General features: G+C 34.3%; 1 pseudogene; it reads right to left on the minus strand.

The window, feature by feature from the left end:
- Positions 1–509: 509 nt before the first annotated feature.
- Positions 510–12,255, minus strand: LOC131633206 (protein REDUCED CHLOROPLAST COVERAGE 3-like; annotated as a pseudogene).
- Positions 12,256–14,588: the final 2,333 nt, after the last annotated feature.

The raw sequence follows: 14,588 nt of genomic DNA on the forward strand, positions 1-14,588 counted from the left end.
ATAGCTCAACAAAAATATCTTTTCAACACTCTTTCGAAAAACTAAGGCTACGCATTCACGCTAAAGTCCTTATGCCTCTTTTCAACTCAAAACAAACAAACATGAGCTAAGCAAATTAAGAGCCCGTAGATAACTACGGATGAAAAGGGTGTCTGCACCTTCCCTTTTCATAACTTACCCCCCGAGCCCGTTTTCTTTCAAAAAGGTCTTTTTCTGTACTTTTTACCTTTCCTAACATTGGACAAAATAAAAGTCGGTGGCGACTCATGCTTACCGCAACATTTGTTTGCGAATAAAAACAAAGTCAGTTCACCGAGTTACACTACATTATATAATACTCTTAATGGATAATAAACTTAAAAGCCAAACAACTATTAAAAGCCAAAATACAACTAGAGTCCAATAACAATACTAATAACTAATACTATAAATATTATTATACCCCTCTATCATTGTTGTCGAGTTCACTTGAACCCTGTCTTAAAGGTTCTAAAATAAATCTTAAGATGCTAAATTGTTATTACTACATTAATCTTTCCTGAATCCCAGACAATGAAGAGAAAAACTCCACTAATATAAATACAATGGTAGTAGAAAATAGAAAGATCACCATAGCTTTTCATTGTGTCAGGGTGGTCAAGTCCAAGCTTTCTCTCACGTATATCTAATGCCTTATGCTGATAAATGGTGGCATGGTTAAAATCTCATGTGTGGTAGAGAACCACAATAAGAAGACTATATGCACTTGCAGTATTTCTATGATATGGACCACAAAAAGTTATCATCTTTGCCAATGCCTTTGTTCCATAACTCACATTATCCTCAAACTTGCCTTTATCAAGAGCGGTTTTAGATGATTTCAATAAATTCTGTCCATCTATTGAGGAGCATCCCACATGCTTGTAAACAGGAACAAGGCCGATAATATCGAACTTTCCAAATGTCTTAGGTGATTCCATGTCATAATCTCCAGGGAACAATTCTAATCCAACCTTGTGACAGAGCCTTCTAAGAATAAATAACTTCCTCAAATATTAACATTCATATTTTAATGTCCAACCAAATATATTGGACAAGAAGATACGTAACCAATGAATTTTTAGATGATGATCATCACCAGAAGTTTTATCCGCATCTTCAGTTCGACACCCTCCAAGTAAGAAATTCAGTGTTGCAATGAGTGATGGTAAATCGATGACATTGTTGATAGAAGCAACACCTGCTTTAAGTAGATGTTTGAATGCTCGAGTTATCATCTCGTGAATAAAAAAGCTTGTATATGTGGAAGAATCTATGAAAGTTTAACCACTTCACCCAAAGATCCCATTTTACGTCCCTTTAAATGCATGAAGTTAGTTAAAGTACGACCATCTATAACACCCTTCTAACCCACAATTAATATTCAAAATATAATACAAATTAAATCATTTAAATCACCAACAAGGGTGTCACCTTCATAAAAATTTCACAAATAACAAGTCCTGCTATGCCACACGGGTTCTAAAAAATTATGTATATCATACACTTCCTTAACACAACAATAATAACATCACTTTTCTCGCAACAAAATTCATAGTCTGAAAACATCTTTATTAAACTTCATAAAACTCATTCATACTTTGTCATTCATGATTCATAAGCCAAAACATCACAATACCATGAAGGTGAATCATCATATCAAAGCAATTAAAGAAGAACATAATAGTTCCAAAGACACACGGTTCCGACCCCGATGTTACGTATCAGAGCAAGACTCCCTTTATTCGAAAATAAATGCTATAAAATACTCCACGAAGCTATCCTCTAACTTCGACAGACTACTCTTGATTACCTGTGCGTTACCCATGTGGAGGCAATATTCAAACAGAAAGGGTGAGTATTTCATAATTATTATATAAGACATAAGGAATAAATATAATAGTGGTACACAAATAAATCAACAACCACACTTATACTGATACAAGTGTATCCTCATGCTTCACCTATTTACTCACATCTGCCCATCATTATCAAATCACAACATCATCATATAATTCACTCACGTCACTAACAATCAAACATCATTTCAATCATGCAATGTCACAAACAATGCAATGCAACACCAATAAACTCATGCATGTGGTACCAACACTTCACTGATGACTCAGTCATCGTTCACCAAAGATCCCCACCAAATATGACTGATTGCCGCTTGGAACCGGAGTACTTCACAATATTGCACCCAATCCACACAATGGGATTGAGACTATCAATAGACCAATTGTCCTGCAAACTTCACCGGATTATCTTCCTACAAATATGCTATGAATGTATGATGCACAACTTCACAATAATCAATGACCACGACTAGTTAAAATGGCATCATCATTCATTTATTCATTAAACTATATCGTCACCTCAATTATACAAACATCACAAACATCTCAATCAACACCATACATACTCCATAATCATCAAGTCATCACTCATCACAATAACATGTAATTAAAACAAGTATACACATCCATGTAGTCGTATAATCAAGTTCAATGCAAACAACCCTCTAAACCTATCCAAACGCATTTATTAAATTCTCAAAAATTACTCAGAAATTATTATAAATCATAAGCTTCCATAATCTGAAATCATTTTTCAAAAATCATAAATTTCGTCCTAGACTTCCACGCTAAGCAGCCTCCCCACTGCGCTAAGCGCGTCCCTCACTGGCATGACTTTTATCTTTTTCTTAAAAGCCCGCTAAGCAGGCTTCACCGTGCTAAGCAGGGTCTGCGATTTCTGTAGAAAACCTTGCGCGACCAGCATCAAACCAGTCTCAATCTTTTGTCCAAAAACATGTTTTAATCACTAATTTCCTACGAATTAAGGTTTATTATCCTAATTCTAACATGGATTATTCATTCTTAACATTAAATCACAATTGTTCATCCCACTTCAACATTCTTCATCAAACCCTAGACCTTCAAATCCATAATAATGATGGATTTGACTCTTGATCATATTATTATTCACCAATACAATAATCATCAACATCATACATCATATTAACCATACAATTCAAACAAACAATCATCATAGTTCATCAAAATATCACAAAACCCAAACATACAATTATCAATCCCTTAAATCAAATATAATAGTTAAGATAACCCCCTTACCTTAGATTATTGGCTAGTTTGATTCTCTTCCCGAATTCTAAGGTTGATTCTCCTTCTCCTCTTCTTGTCCTAGTTCTATCTTTCTTTCACGCTTCTCCAAAAATTCTACGACGAATGAATATTCTCCCCCTTTCTTCTATTTACTTAGTTAGCCTTAGGACCCTTAATATGATATTCCTATTATGCCCATACTAACTTTACCTCACATTATGCCCTTATTTCATTATAATTAAATAATAATGCTAATTAGAAACTATCTTTGTTTTATTATTCCAACTAACACCTTTATTCCACTACCCCACACATATCATCATAAACATCGCACATACTCATTGATAAATCATAATGACTCATATAATCATGATACAGACTAATAAAATGCGGTGTAAGCTTTCACAACTTCAAAGCTCTACCAACTACGGTTACTGAAGTAACTCTCAAGAACATATGATCGTCCACCTGGAACTCAAGTGCTTTCCTTCTCTTATCATGATAACTCTTTTGACGAATCTGAGAAGTTTTCATTCTCTCTCGGATCATCCTTATCTTTTCTGTCATCTCTTGCACAATTCCAGGTCTGAGCACAACACTCTTACCTGATTCAAACAGATACAACGGAGTTCTACACCTCCTACCGTACAATGCTTCATACGGGGCTAGGGCTGACAACGAACCAATCTAACTCGAACATAGTTCGAAACTCGATTCAATAACTAAATCGTTGAACTTGGTTCATGAACCAAATGAGCTGAGTATGAGCGAAAAACTAAGTTCGTTAATTAAATGAGCTGAACTTGAACTATGTATAGTTCGACTCGTCAGGATCATGAGTCAACTCGGTTTATATATATATATATATATATATATATATATATATATATATATATATATATATATATATATATATATATATATATATATATATATATATATTATGTTTTTTAAATTATATATCTTAATAGTAACATTTAAAAATATTAATGTATAGATTTTAATCTTTTAACGTATCAAATTAAATATTTTAAAAAATACTTCTAACATTTTTTTGACACAAAAATAAAAACTTCAAACTTAAAAAGACAACACATACTTGTGACTTTTAAAATACCATTTTAAACTGCCGCTTAAATTTTTTTTAAACTACCACTTAAAAAATAACGCTTTTTAAATATTGTAGCATTTACCCTACCGTTTAATTTATATCCTTTTATATTCTGTTTTTTTGACTTTATTATCATTAACTATTTTTAAGATGTTAAATATGCACATTTACTAATATTGCATTTTCAAAAAACAAAACCTTTAGTCTTCCTTTTAGGTTTTAGAAAACTTCTTTCATCATTCCTTCTTTCTCTTCGGTGTTTATTCTCTATTCTGAAAAAATCTTAGTCCCTTTTTTAGATTCCATTCAAAATAATACGCTTCTAATTTGTTTCAAATATCATCAAAATTTTATCTCTACATTACTTGTCATCCTGATTCAACATCGTTTGTTAATAGAAGTAAATATTATTTCCTCATTATCTTATTGTTTTAGTAGCTTTGTCACCTTTTTTACCGTGTTCCGAACATGTTCTTCATAGAATAAACTATAACTCTGTTATGAAGATTTTAATTTTTATACTTTCTTCTGTATTTGTTCTTCCGAATATGTTCTTCCTAGAATAAACTATAACTCTGTTATGAAGTTTTTTCACAGTTTTAAATTTTCTGTTTGTTTAACTAATTCTTAGTGAAAATTTAATTGATCTTGGAGTTATCACTTCTGCTACTATGAATAGAATAGCATGACATGATAATTTTGTGTTAGTGTTGCAATATATGAATTTAATTGGTTAGAAAAATATCATCTTTCATTTTGCAGGTTGTCTCTTTTGTAGTAACTATAGCACCATGGCAGTAAAGCTCTCACAGTAGCATTTAAGTCATTTTTGTGGAGACATAGCAGAATTTGCTAATAAAGACTAGATGGTGTAATCATTCTATATTCTATGATGTGAATGTATCAATTTTTAGTAGTATTTGTTATAATATTTATTAAAAGTTCTAGAGACTTTGATAAAATTGTAAGACAAAGTTAAATTTCATTTGAGTATTTTATGAATTAGAGTTTCAAATGTATCTTTTGAAAGATTGGTATTTCATAGTTTTTTTTATGTTGTAGATCTTTGGAGACAAATTTAAATTCTAATTTTATAACTTTTATTTTAATTAAATATTTTTATTTTAAAAATTATTAACTTAAAATGTCAAATATAAAAAAAATTAAATTTAAAAAATTACTTTTAAGTTCGTGAAACAAACGAGCTGAACCTAATGAATTGAACCTAACGAGTTGAATTGAGTAGTTCGTGAACTTTAACTGAGTCGAGTTTGAGCTTAAAATAAAGTTTGTGTCGAACTCGAGTCGAGTTTCGAGCTGACCATTTTCTTATCGAGTCGAGCCGAGCTAAAGACGAGTTCGACTCGACTCGACTCATTTCCAGCCCTATACGGGGCCATACTGATACTCACATGAAAACTATTGTTGTAAGTAAACTCAATCAATGGAAAATGGATATCCCAAGCTCTTCCTTGGTCTAGCACACAAGCCCTCAAAAAATCTTCTAATGGCTGAATAGTCCTCTCGGTTTGACCATCCGTCTGCGGATGATACGCCGAACTCAATCTCGATGTAGTACCCATGGACTCTTGCAAACTCTTCCAAAACCTTGACGTAAACCTCAGATATCTATCAGACACAATACTCGATGGTATTCCATGCAATCTCACAATCTCTTCAATATACATCTCAGCCAACATGGAAATAGGATGGTTAATCTTCATCGGTAAGAAATGAGCCAACTTAGTCAACTTATCCACAATCACCCAAATAGAATCATTGCCATTGGCAGTCTTCGGCAAACCCATCACAAAATCTATGGAAATGCTATCCCTCTTCCACTCCAGAATGTTAAATGGTTGCATTAACCTCGAAGGCTTCTGATGTTCAACCTTCGACTTCTGGTAAGTTAAGCAAGCATAAACAAACTCAACAACTTCTTTCTTCATACCAGGCCACCAAAATAACCTCTTTAAGTCTTGATACATCTTCGTCGCACCCAGATGAATACTTAAACCACTTCTATGTCCTTCTTCAAGGATACTCTTCTTAAGTTTTGATACATATGGAATACATACTCTATTCCCAAATCTCATCACATCGTTCTCATCAACTCGGAATTCACCTCTTTTACCTTGGTTAGCCAATGTTAATTTTTCAACCAATTTCAAGTGGGATTTCTGTCCTTCTCGAATTTCTTCAAGAATACTACTTGTCGATTTCAACATTCCTAATTTCACACTATCAGAAGTTGATTCACACACCAAAACCGCATCTCTGAATAGTTCAACTAATTCCAATTCACGCACCATCACCATCGACCTATGCAAAGACTTCCTACTAAATGCATCAGCCACCACATTTGCCTTACCAGGATGGTAACTTAAATAAAAATCATAATCTTTAAACAATTTAAGCCATCTTCTCTGCCTCATGTTTAACTCCTTCTGATCAAATAAGTGCTTCAGACTCTTCTGATCACTAAACACTTCAAATTTAGAGCCAAAAAGATAATATCTCCAAATTTTCAAAACAAACACCACAACGACCAACTCTAAGTCATGCGTAGGATAATTAATCACGAACCTTAAGTTATCTAGAACCATAGACAACCACTTGTCCATTTTGCATCATTACACCATCCAAGTCCATCTTTGACGCATCACATTACACCAAAAAAGACTCATTCGAATTAGGAAAACTTAATACCGGAGCGGTCGTCAACTTTTTCTTAATTCCATAAAACTCTCATCACATGCAACATCCCATGCATAAGCTTGACCCTTTCGAGTCAACTGAGTCAATGGTAATGCCAACTTAGAAAATCCTTCAATGAACCTTCGGTAGTAGCCATCCAAACCAAGAAAACTTCGAATCTCAGTCGCCGACTTCAGAGTCTCCCATTGCAACACCGCATCAACTTTACAAGGATCCACCATAATTCCACCAATGGAAACCACATGACCAAGAAAACTCACTTCTTTCAACCAAAATTCACACTTCAACAACTTTGCGTACAACTTCTTCTCTTTCAACACTTGCAACACCACTCACAAATGCTCATCATACTCTTCTTCTGATTTGGAATAAATTAGCATATCATCAATGAACACCACCACAAACTTATCCAGAGAGGAATGGAAAATTCGATTCATATATTCCATAAACATACCCGGCGCATTAGATACACCAAACAACATAACATTATATTCATAATGACCGTACCTCGTTCGGAAAGCCGTCTTCGAAATATCATCTGGTTTAACACGAATTTGATGATAACCCGACCTTAAATGAATCTTACTAAAAACATTAGCACCCACTAACTGATCCATCAAATCGTCAATCCTTGGAAGTGGATACTTATTCTTGATGGTCAATTTATTCAACTGTCTGTAGTCCACACATAATTTCATACTTCCATCTTTCTTTTTGACTAACAACACAAGCGCGCCCCACGAGAAAACACTTGGTCGAACAAACTTCTTCTCGAGCATCTCTTCCAGTTGCTTCTTTAATTCATTCAATTCGAAAGACGAAATTCTATAAGGAATTATCGATATTGGACTCGTACCTGGAACCAACTCTATAGAAAATTCTACTTCACATTCCGGAGGAAAATCACTTATATCATATGGAAATACCTCATGAAATTCACAGGCAATTGGAAGTCCAACACTTGTAGCTTCACGGTCACTTTGCAATGATGCAAACATCGCGACCTCATCTCTAAGGCATTCATTCACTTGCTTAGCAGTAAATAACATCAGTTCTCCATTATCACCAAACTTGGGGAACTCCAACATCTTATTGTAACAGTTGATATGAACTTAGTTGAACTCCAACCAGTTCATTCCAAGAATCACATTAATTTGGTGCAAGGGAAGACACACCAAATCCATTACAAAACTCTTATCAAATATAGTTAAAGGATATCCCAAACAAACAAAAGTAGTAGTAACAAAACCACTAGAAGGAGTATCTATTAACATACTACCATCCATAGAAGATAATTTCAATCCTAACATAGTAACACAATCAAGCAAAATAAACGAATGAGTAGCACCAGTATCAATAATAGAAACCAATTCTACATTGTTAATAAAACAAGTACCTCGAATAAAGTTCTTCTTCTTGGAATCTTTTGTTCCATTCAAAGCAAACACTCCACCATTGGTCTTGGCAGAATTAGCATCCTTGTTTGGTTTCTGGCATTGGGTACTGATATGACCCTGTTTGTCATAATTAAAACAAGTCGGACCATCGTCCTTGCATTCAAGAGCACGTTGACCCGTCTTACCACACATATAACATCTCAACACCTTGTTCCCACATTCATTGGAATGGTGACCTTATTCACCACACCTATAACATCTGATAGGAGTGGGAGCCCCTCCCCCACTTGTTTTCTTCCAGTCAGAAACCTTCTGTTTCCCTTTCTCTGCCAAAGAATCATAAGGCTTCTTTCGATCATGAAACAATTTCTCCCTCCTCCTGTTCAGACTCTTGTAATGAGCCGAATGAATAATGCTATCTTTTTCATAAATCCGATAGTTGTTAACCAACTCCATAAACCTACGGATCTGTTGATATCCAATCACATGTTTGATCTCGGGATGCAACCCACTCTCAAACTTAATACTCTTTGAAAACTCAGTCATCTCCTCGCTATAGTGTGGATAAAACTTCACAAGCTCCATGAACTTAGCAACATACTTGGTAATGGTTGAATTCCCTTGTTTCATTGCAAGGAAATCCATATCTTTCTTTCCCCGGACATCTTCAGGAAAATACTTTCTCAAGAACCCCCTTGTGAACACAGCCTAGGTAATCACCTCACCAATAGCTTCCAATCTCTGACGAGTGCCAATCCACCAGTCATCCATAGCGCACCTTCTGCGCTGCAGAACAATCCATCATCCGAAAGATCCTATCGATCTCCTTAAGCCACTCTTGTTCTCCATCTGGATCATACCGGTCTCAAAAGGTAGATGGATTCTGTATGGCCTGCACAACAGCCTCCAAGGCAGCAACAATCGCAACGTTTTTTCTTCCAACCATACTCTTTTCACACCAAAATTAGCATCAAGGTTAGAATTACTATCGAAAGTATTCAACTATCACACTACAAACTCAATAACCTGGTTAGATGGACCAACCTGCTCTGATACCACTAATGTAACACCCTTCTAACCCACAATTAATATTCGTAATATAATACAAATTTCATCATTTAAATCACCAACAAGGGTGTCACCTTCATAAATTTTTTACAAATAACAAGACCTGCTCTGTAACACGGGTTCTAAAAAATTATGTAAATCATACACTTCTTTAACACAACAATAATAACATCACTTTTCTCGCAACGGAATTCATATTCTGAAAACGTCTTTATTAAACTTCATAAAACTCATTCATACTTCGTCATTCATGATTCATAAGCCAAAATATCACAATACCATGAAGGTGACTCATCATATCAAAACAATTAAAGAAGAACATAGTAGTTCCAAAGACACACGATCCCGACCCTGATGTCACGTATTAGAGCAAGACTCCTTTTATTCGAAAATAAACGCTAAAAAGGACTCCACGAAGCTATCCTCTAATTTTGACGGACTACTCCTAATTAGCTGCGCGTTACCCACATGGAGGCAACATTCAAACATAAAGGGTGAGTATTTCATAATTATTATATAAAACATAAGGAATAAATATAGTAGTGGTACACAAATAAATCAACAACCACACATATATTGAAACAAGCGTATCCTCATGCTTCACCTATTTACTCACACCTGCACATCATCATCTATTCACAACATCATCATATAATTCAATCACTCACATCACTAACAATCAAACATCATTTCAATCATGTAATGTCACAAACAATGCAATGCAACACCAATAGACTCATGCATGTGGTATCAACACTTCACTGATGACTCAGTCATCGTTCTCCAAAGATCCCCACCAAATATGATCAATTCCCGCTTGGAACCAGAGTACTTCACAATATCGCACCCAATCCGCACAATGGGATTGAGACCATCACTGGACCAACTGTCCTGCAAACTTTACTGGACTATCGTCCTACAAATATGTTATGAATGTATGATGCATAACTTCACAATAATCAATAACCATAGCTAGTCAAAATGGCATCATCATTCATTTATTCATCAAATCATATCGTCACCTCAAGTATACAAACATCACAAACATCTCAATCAACACCATATGTAATCCACAATCATCAAGTCATCACTCATCACAACAACAATTAATTACAATAAATATACGCATCCATGTCATCGTATAATCAAGTTCCATACAAATAGCCCTATAAACCTATCCTAACGCATTTATTAAATTCTGGAAAATTAGTCAGAAATTATTATAAATCATAAGCTTCCATAATCTGAAATCATTTTTCAAAAATCATAAATTTCATCCCAAACTACCGCGCTAAGAGGCATCCCCACCGCGCTAAGCGCGTCCCTCACTGACTGGACTTTTATCTTTTTCTTAAAAGCCCTCTAAGTAGGCTTCACCGCGCTAAGCGGGGACTGCAAGTTCTGCAGAAAACCCTGTGCGACCTGCATTAAACCAATCCCAATTTTTTATCCAAAAATATGTTTTAATCACTAATTTCATGTGATTTAAGGTCTATTAACATAATTTTAACATGGATTATTCATTTTAAACATCAAATCACAATTGTTCGTCGCACTTCAACATTCTTCATCAAACCCTAGACCTTCAAATCTATAACAATGGTGGATTAGACTCTAGATCAAATTATTATTCACCAATACAACAATCATCAACATCATACATCATATTAACCATACAATTCAAACAAAAAATCATCATATAGTTCATCGAAATCATCAAAATATCACAAAACCCTAACATACAATTATCAACCCCTTAAATCAAATATAATAGTTAAGATAACCCCATTACCTTAGATTATTGGCTAGTTTGATTCTCTTCCTGAATTCTACGGTTGATTCTCCTTCTCATCTTCTTGCCCTAGCTCTCTCTTTCCTTCACGCTTCTCCAAAAATTCTACGATGAATGAATATTCTCCCCCCTTTCTTCTATTTACTCAGTTAGCCTTAGGACCCCTGATATGATATTCCTACTATGCCCTTACGAACTCTACCCCACATTATCCCCTTATTTCATTTTAATTAAATAATAATGCTAATTAGAAACTATCTTTATTTTATTATTCTAACTAACACCTTAATCCCACTACCCCACACATATCATCATAAACATCACACATACTCATTGATAAATCATAACGACTCATATAATCACATCAAAATAACCAAATAATAGATTAAATAATTAAATCTAATTTTCGGGATGTTACACCATCTACCAGAGAAAGTTCACGTGATGCAAAATCTACAACCAGCTTTGGCAAGGCAACTTCATCATGAAACTTGTGTGCCATGTTGATAAGCTCAACCACTAACTTCATATGAAGACCAGATCCAAATTCTTTAAGATGCAAAAAACTTCTTTAGAAAGTAGTTTGTCCAACCCATTAGAACTACTTAATTCATCATTATTTGGATCATTGATATTTTGCTCACTAGAATATGCACCATTCTAGTCACTTGGTTTCTTTTCACTCTTCTTTAATAACTTAAATTGCTTTCCATGACCTTTCACAGATTGCGCACATCATTGCCATCCTTGCAAACAAAACCGAAATTTGTTAAAGTTTCCGATTTCTACAGATGATGCATCCAAGAAGAAGCCAGTTCCCATTGAATTGACCTTTTTGAAACATTTGGCTCTTCCGTTATATTTTCAATGCATTCTTCAACCACCATCCCAATAATAATTTTTGAAGCATCTACGTCATCACAATTTGACAAGGATGTTAAAAGTCCCTTCTGAAGGTTCAACTCCTGACTTGTTGAAGCAACTCGAAAACTCATAAAAAACAATGAAGTCGCCATCGAACATTATTTATCCTACGCGGGTGAAAGGAAAACATCAAAGAAAACCTAAAAGAAAAACAACAAAGGTCTCACGAACAAAGAACGGGTAAGGGTGTCGGTTACGAAAGAGGAAGATATTAGCATCCCTCACGTCTGTGGCACTCCATAGGATCCATTCTTGCTAGTTTCTAATCTAAAGGGGGGTGTGTAACATGCAATGTGCTAAGGGAATGCACAATGAAAGGATGAATAAGATAAATAGAAAAGTACAAAAGTCTCTCGCTAGGGTGTTCGTACCCTATGCCTACGTACCTCCAGCGTTCAATGGAGAAATTAGAGCGTCGTAGTTCGACTAACTATGTTCCGTTTCTATCTCAATCCACGTCTTCTAAAGAAATGGAATCAAGCACCTAAGGGAGCATGCAACGAACAAGCAACGTCACAAAGATACTAGCAAACATGAGGTAAGGCATGTGAACATGCATCACAAATAGACATGTGAACAGGTGTCATGACTAAGCAAGTGAATGTGAGAACAGGTATCACGAATAAGCATATGAACATGAATCGCAGATATAACATGTGAACAGGTATCACAAATAAGCATGCGAACATGTGAACAGGTATCACGAATAAGCATGTGAACAAGAATCATGGATAGGCATGTGAACAGGAATCACGGATAGGCATGTCAACAGGAATCACAAATAAACACGTGAACAATAATTGCAGATAAACATGTGAACATGAATCACAAATAAGCATGCGAACAGGAATCACAGAAATAACATGTGAACAAGAATCACATATAGGCATACATACACGTAACAGGCTTACATGCATGGCAAATAGGGCTGTTCATGGTTCGGTTCTGTCAGAAAACTGAACAAAACTGAACCATTATATAAAGGCATCTGAACCGTACCAAACCGTTTCAATTTTTTTAGAACCGAACAAAACCAAAAGTTTTGGTTTGCCATAACGGTTTGGAATTTCGAACCATGCCAAACCATTAGAAGACAATTTTTCCAAACCAAACCATTTGCTAAAGAACCGAACCGTTATACTTAGTTTTGAATTTTTTTAGTAAAAAATCTATTTAAATTTATTTTTAGCATTTTTTTATAAACTTTTTAATATACTATTATAATTTTTTTTAATCTACATTCATAATCAAAATCCAAATTAATTCAAAATTGCAAAACTCATTAAAAAAGATAATAAATTAGTCAACTTTTACAATATTTAGGATTGTTTGGATAAACAGCTTATAGCATAAGTGCTTATAAAAATTACATAATTTGTTTTGATAAAGTCTCCCAAACAGTGTCACAAAACTTATATCGGTAGATAAGCTCGAAAAAGTCAATCCTAGTATCTAAATACAACTTTTCTTAAATCAAAATTCAATCGAACCATTTCTTAAACCAAAATTCAATCGAACCATTTCTTAAACCAAAAGCAACTAAAATTAAAGTAGGATCTTTTGAAACTCTTTTAACTTGCAAAATCTTCATCATCATCAAGAATAACCAATGCCGGAGATGTTATTTCTACAAAACAAAATCAAAATTACAATGATAAGTTAGATATCACATAACCATAACCAAGTTAGATATCACAACTAAAATGTAAGCCAAAATTACAATGACAAACAAGAAAGATATCAACATTGTTAGAACATAGTTTGGTTCTACATCTTCGAAAGAGTATTGATGATAACAAACACATAATTTTATATAAGAACAAATATTCACTCTAATCCTACGGCTTAAATTGCAGAAGTTCTGAAGTAGGTAAAAGTGAATTTTCAGAAGCAGAAGGCTACATTGAGAGAAGCTTATAAGAAGAAGATGTTCTAGACAGTGATTTCTCATAAGCAGAAGGCTACATTGAGAGATGTTTACAAGAATAAGAAGATCTATATGTTGAGAGAAGTATACAAGAACAAGAAGTTCTAAGTGATTGAAGGAAGTTTACAAGAACAAGATGTTTTGAAGTCAAATAAAGAAAAGCCGTAAACAAGGTTGTTAAAATCTCGATTTAAAACCTAAACTCTATAGATTTCACGTTTCTAGGTCATCATTTCGTGTTAAATCACAGGTAAAAACCTTTTTATGTAAAATCGTATTCTGAAACGATTTTACGTGATTTAAATCTTTCTAAAATCGGTGAAATCGTGTAAAATCATGTAAAATCGTTAGATTTTACTCTTTGACATGATTTTACTTTTTTTTTTTGTCAAAGTTATAAACTCACATGTTATATTTTGGTCCATAAATTTTCTCTATGGATTTTTAATTTTATTCACATTCATATCTTGGTTATAATACTAAAGGATTTTTAACATTTGGAGAT

Source organism: Vicia villosa, unplaced genomic scaffold (genome assembly GCF_029867415.1).
Source record: "Vicia villosa cultivar HV-30 ecotype Madison, WI unplaced genomic scaffold, Vvil1.0 ctg.001085F_1_1, whole genome shotgun sequence".
Classification (NCBI taxonomy): Eukaryota; Viridiplantae; Streptophyta; class Magnoliopsida; order Fabales; family Fabaceae; genus Vicia; species Vicia villosa.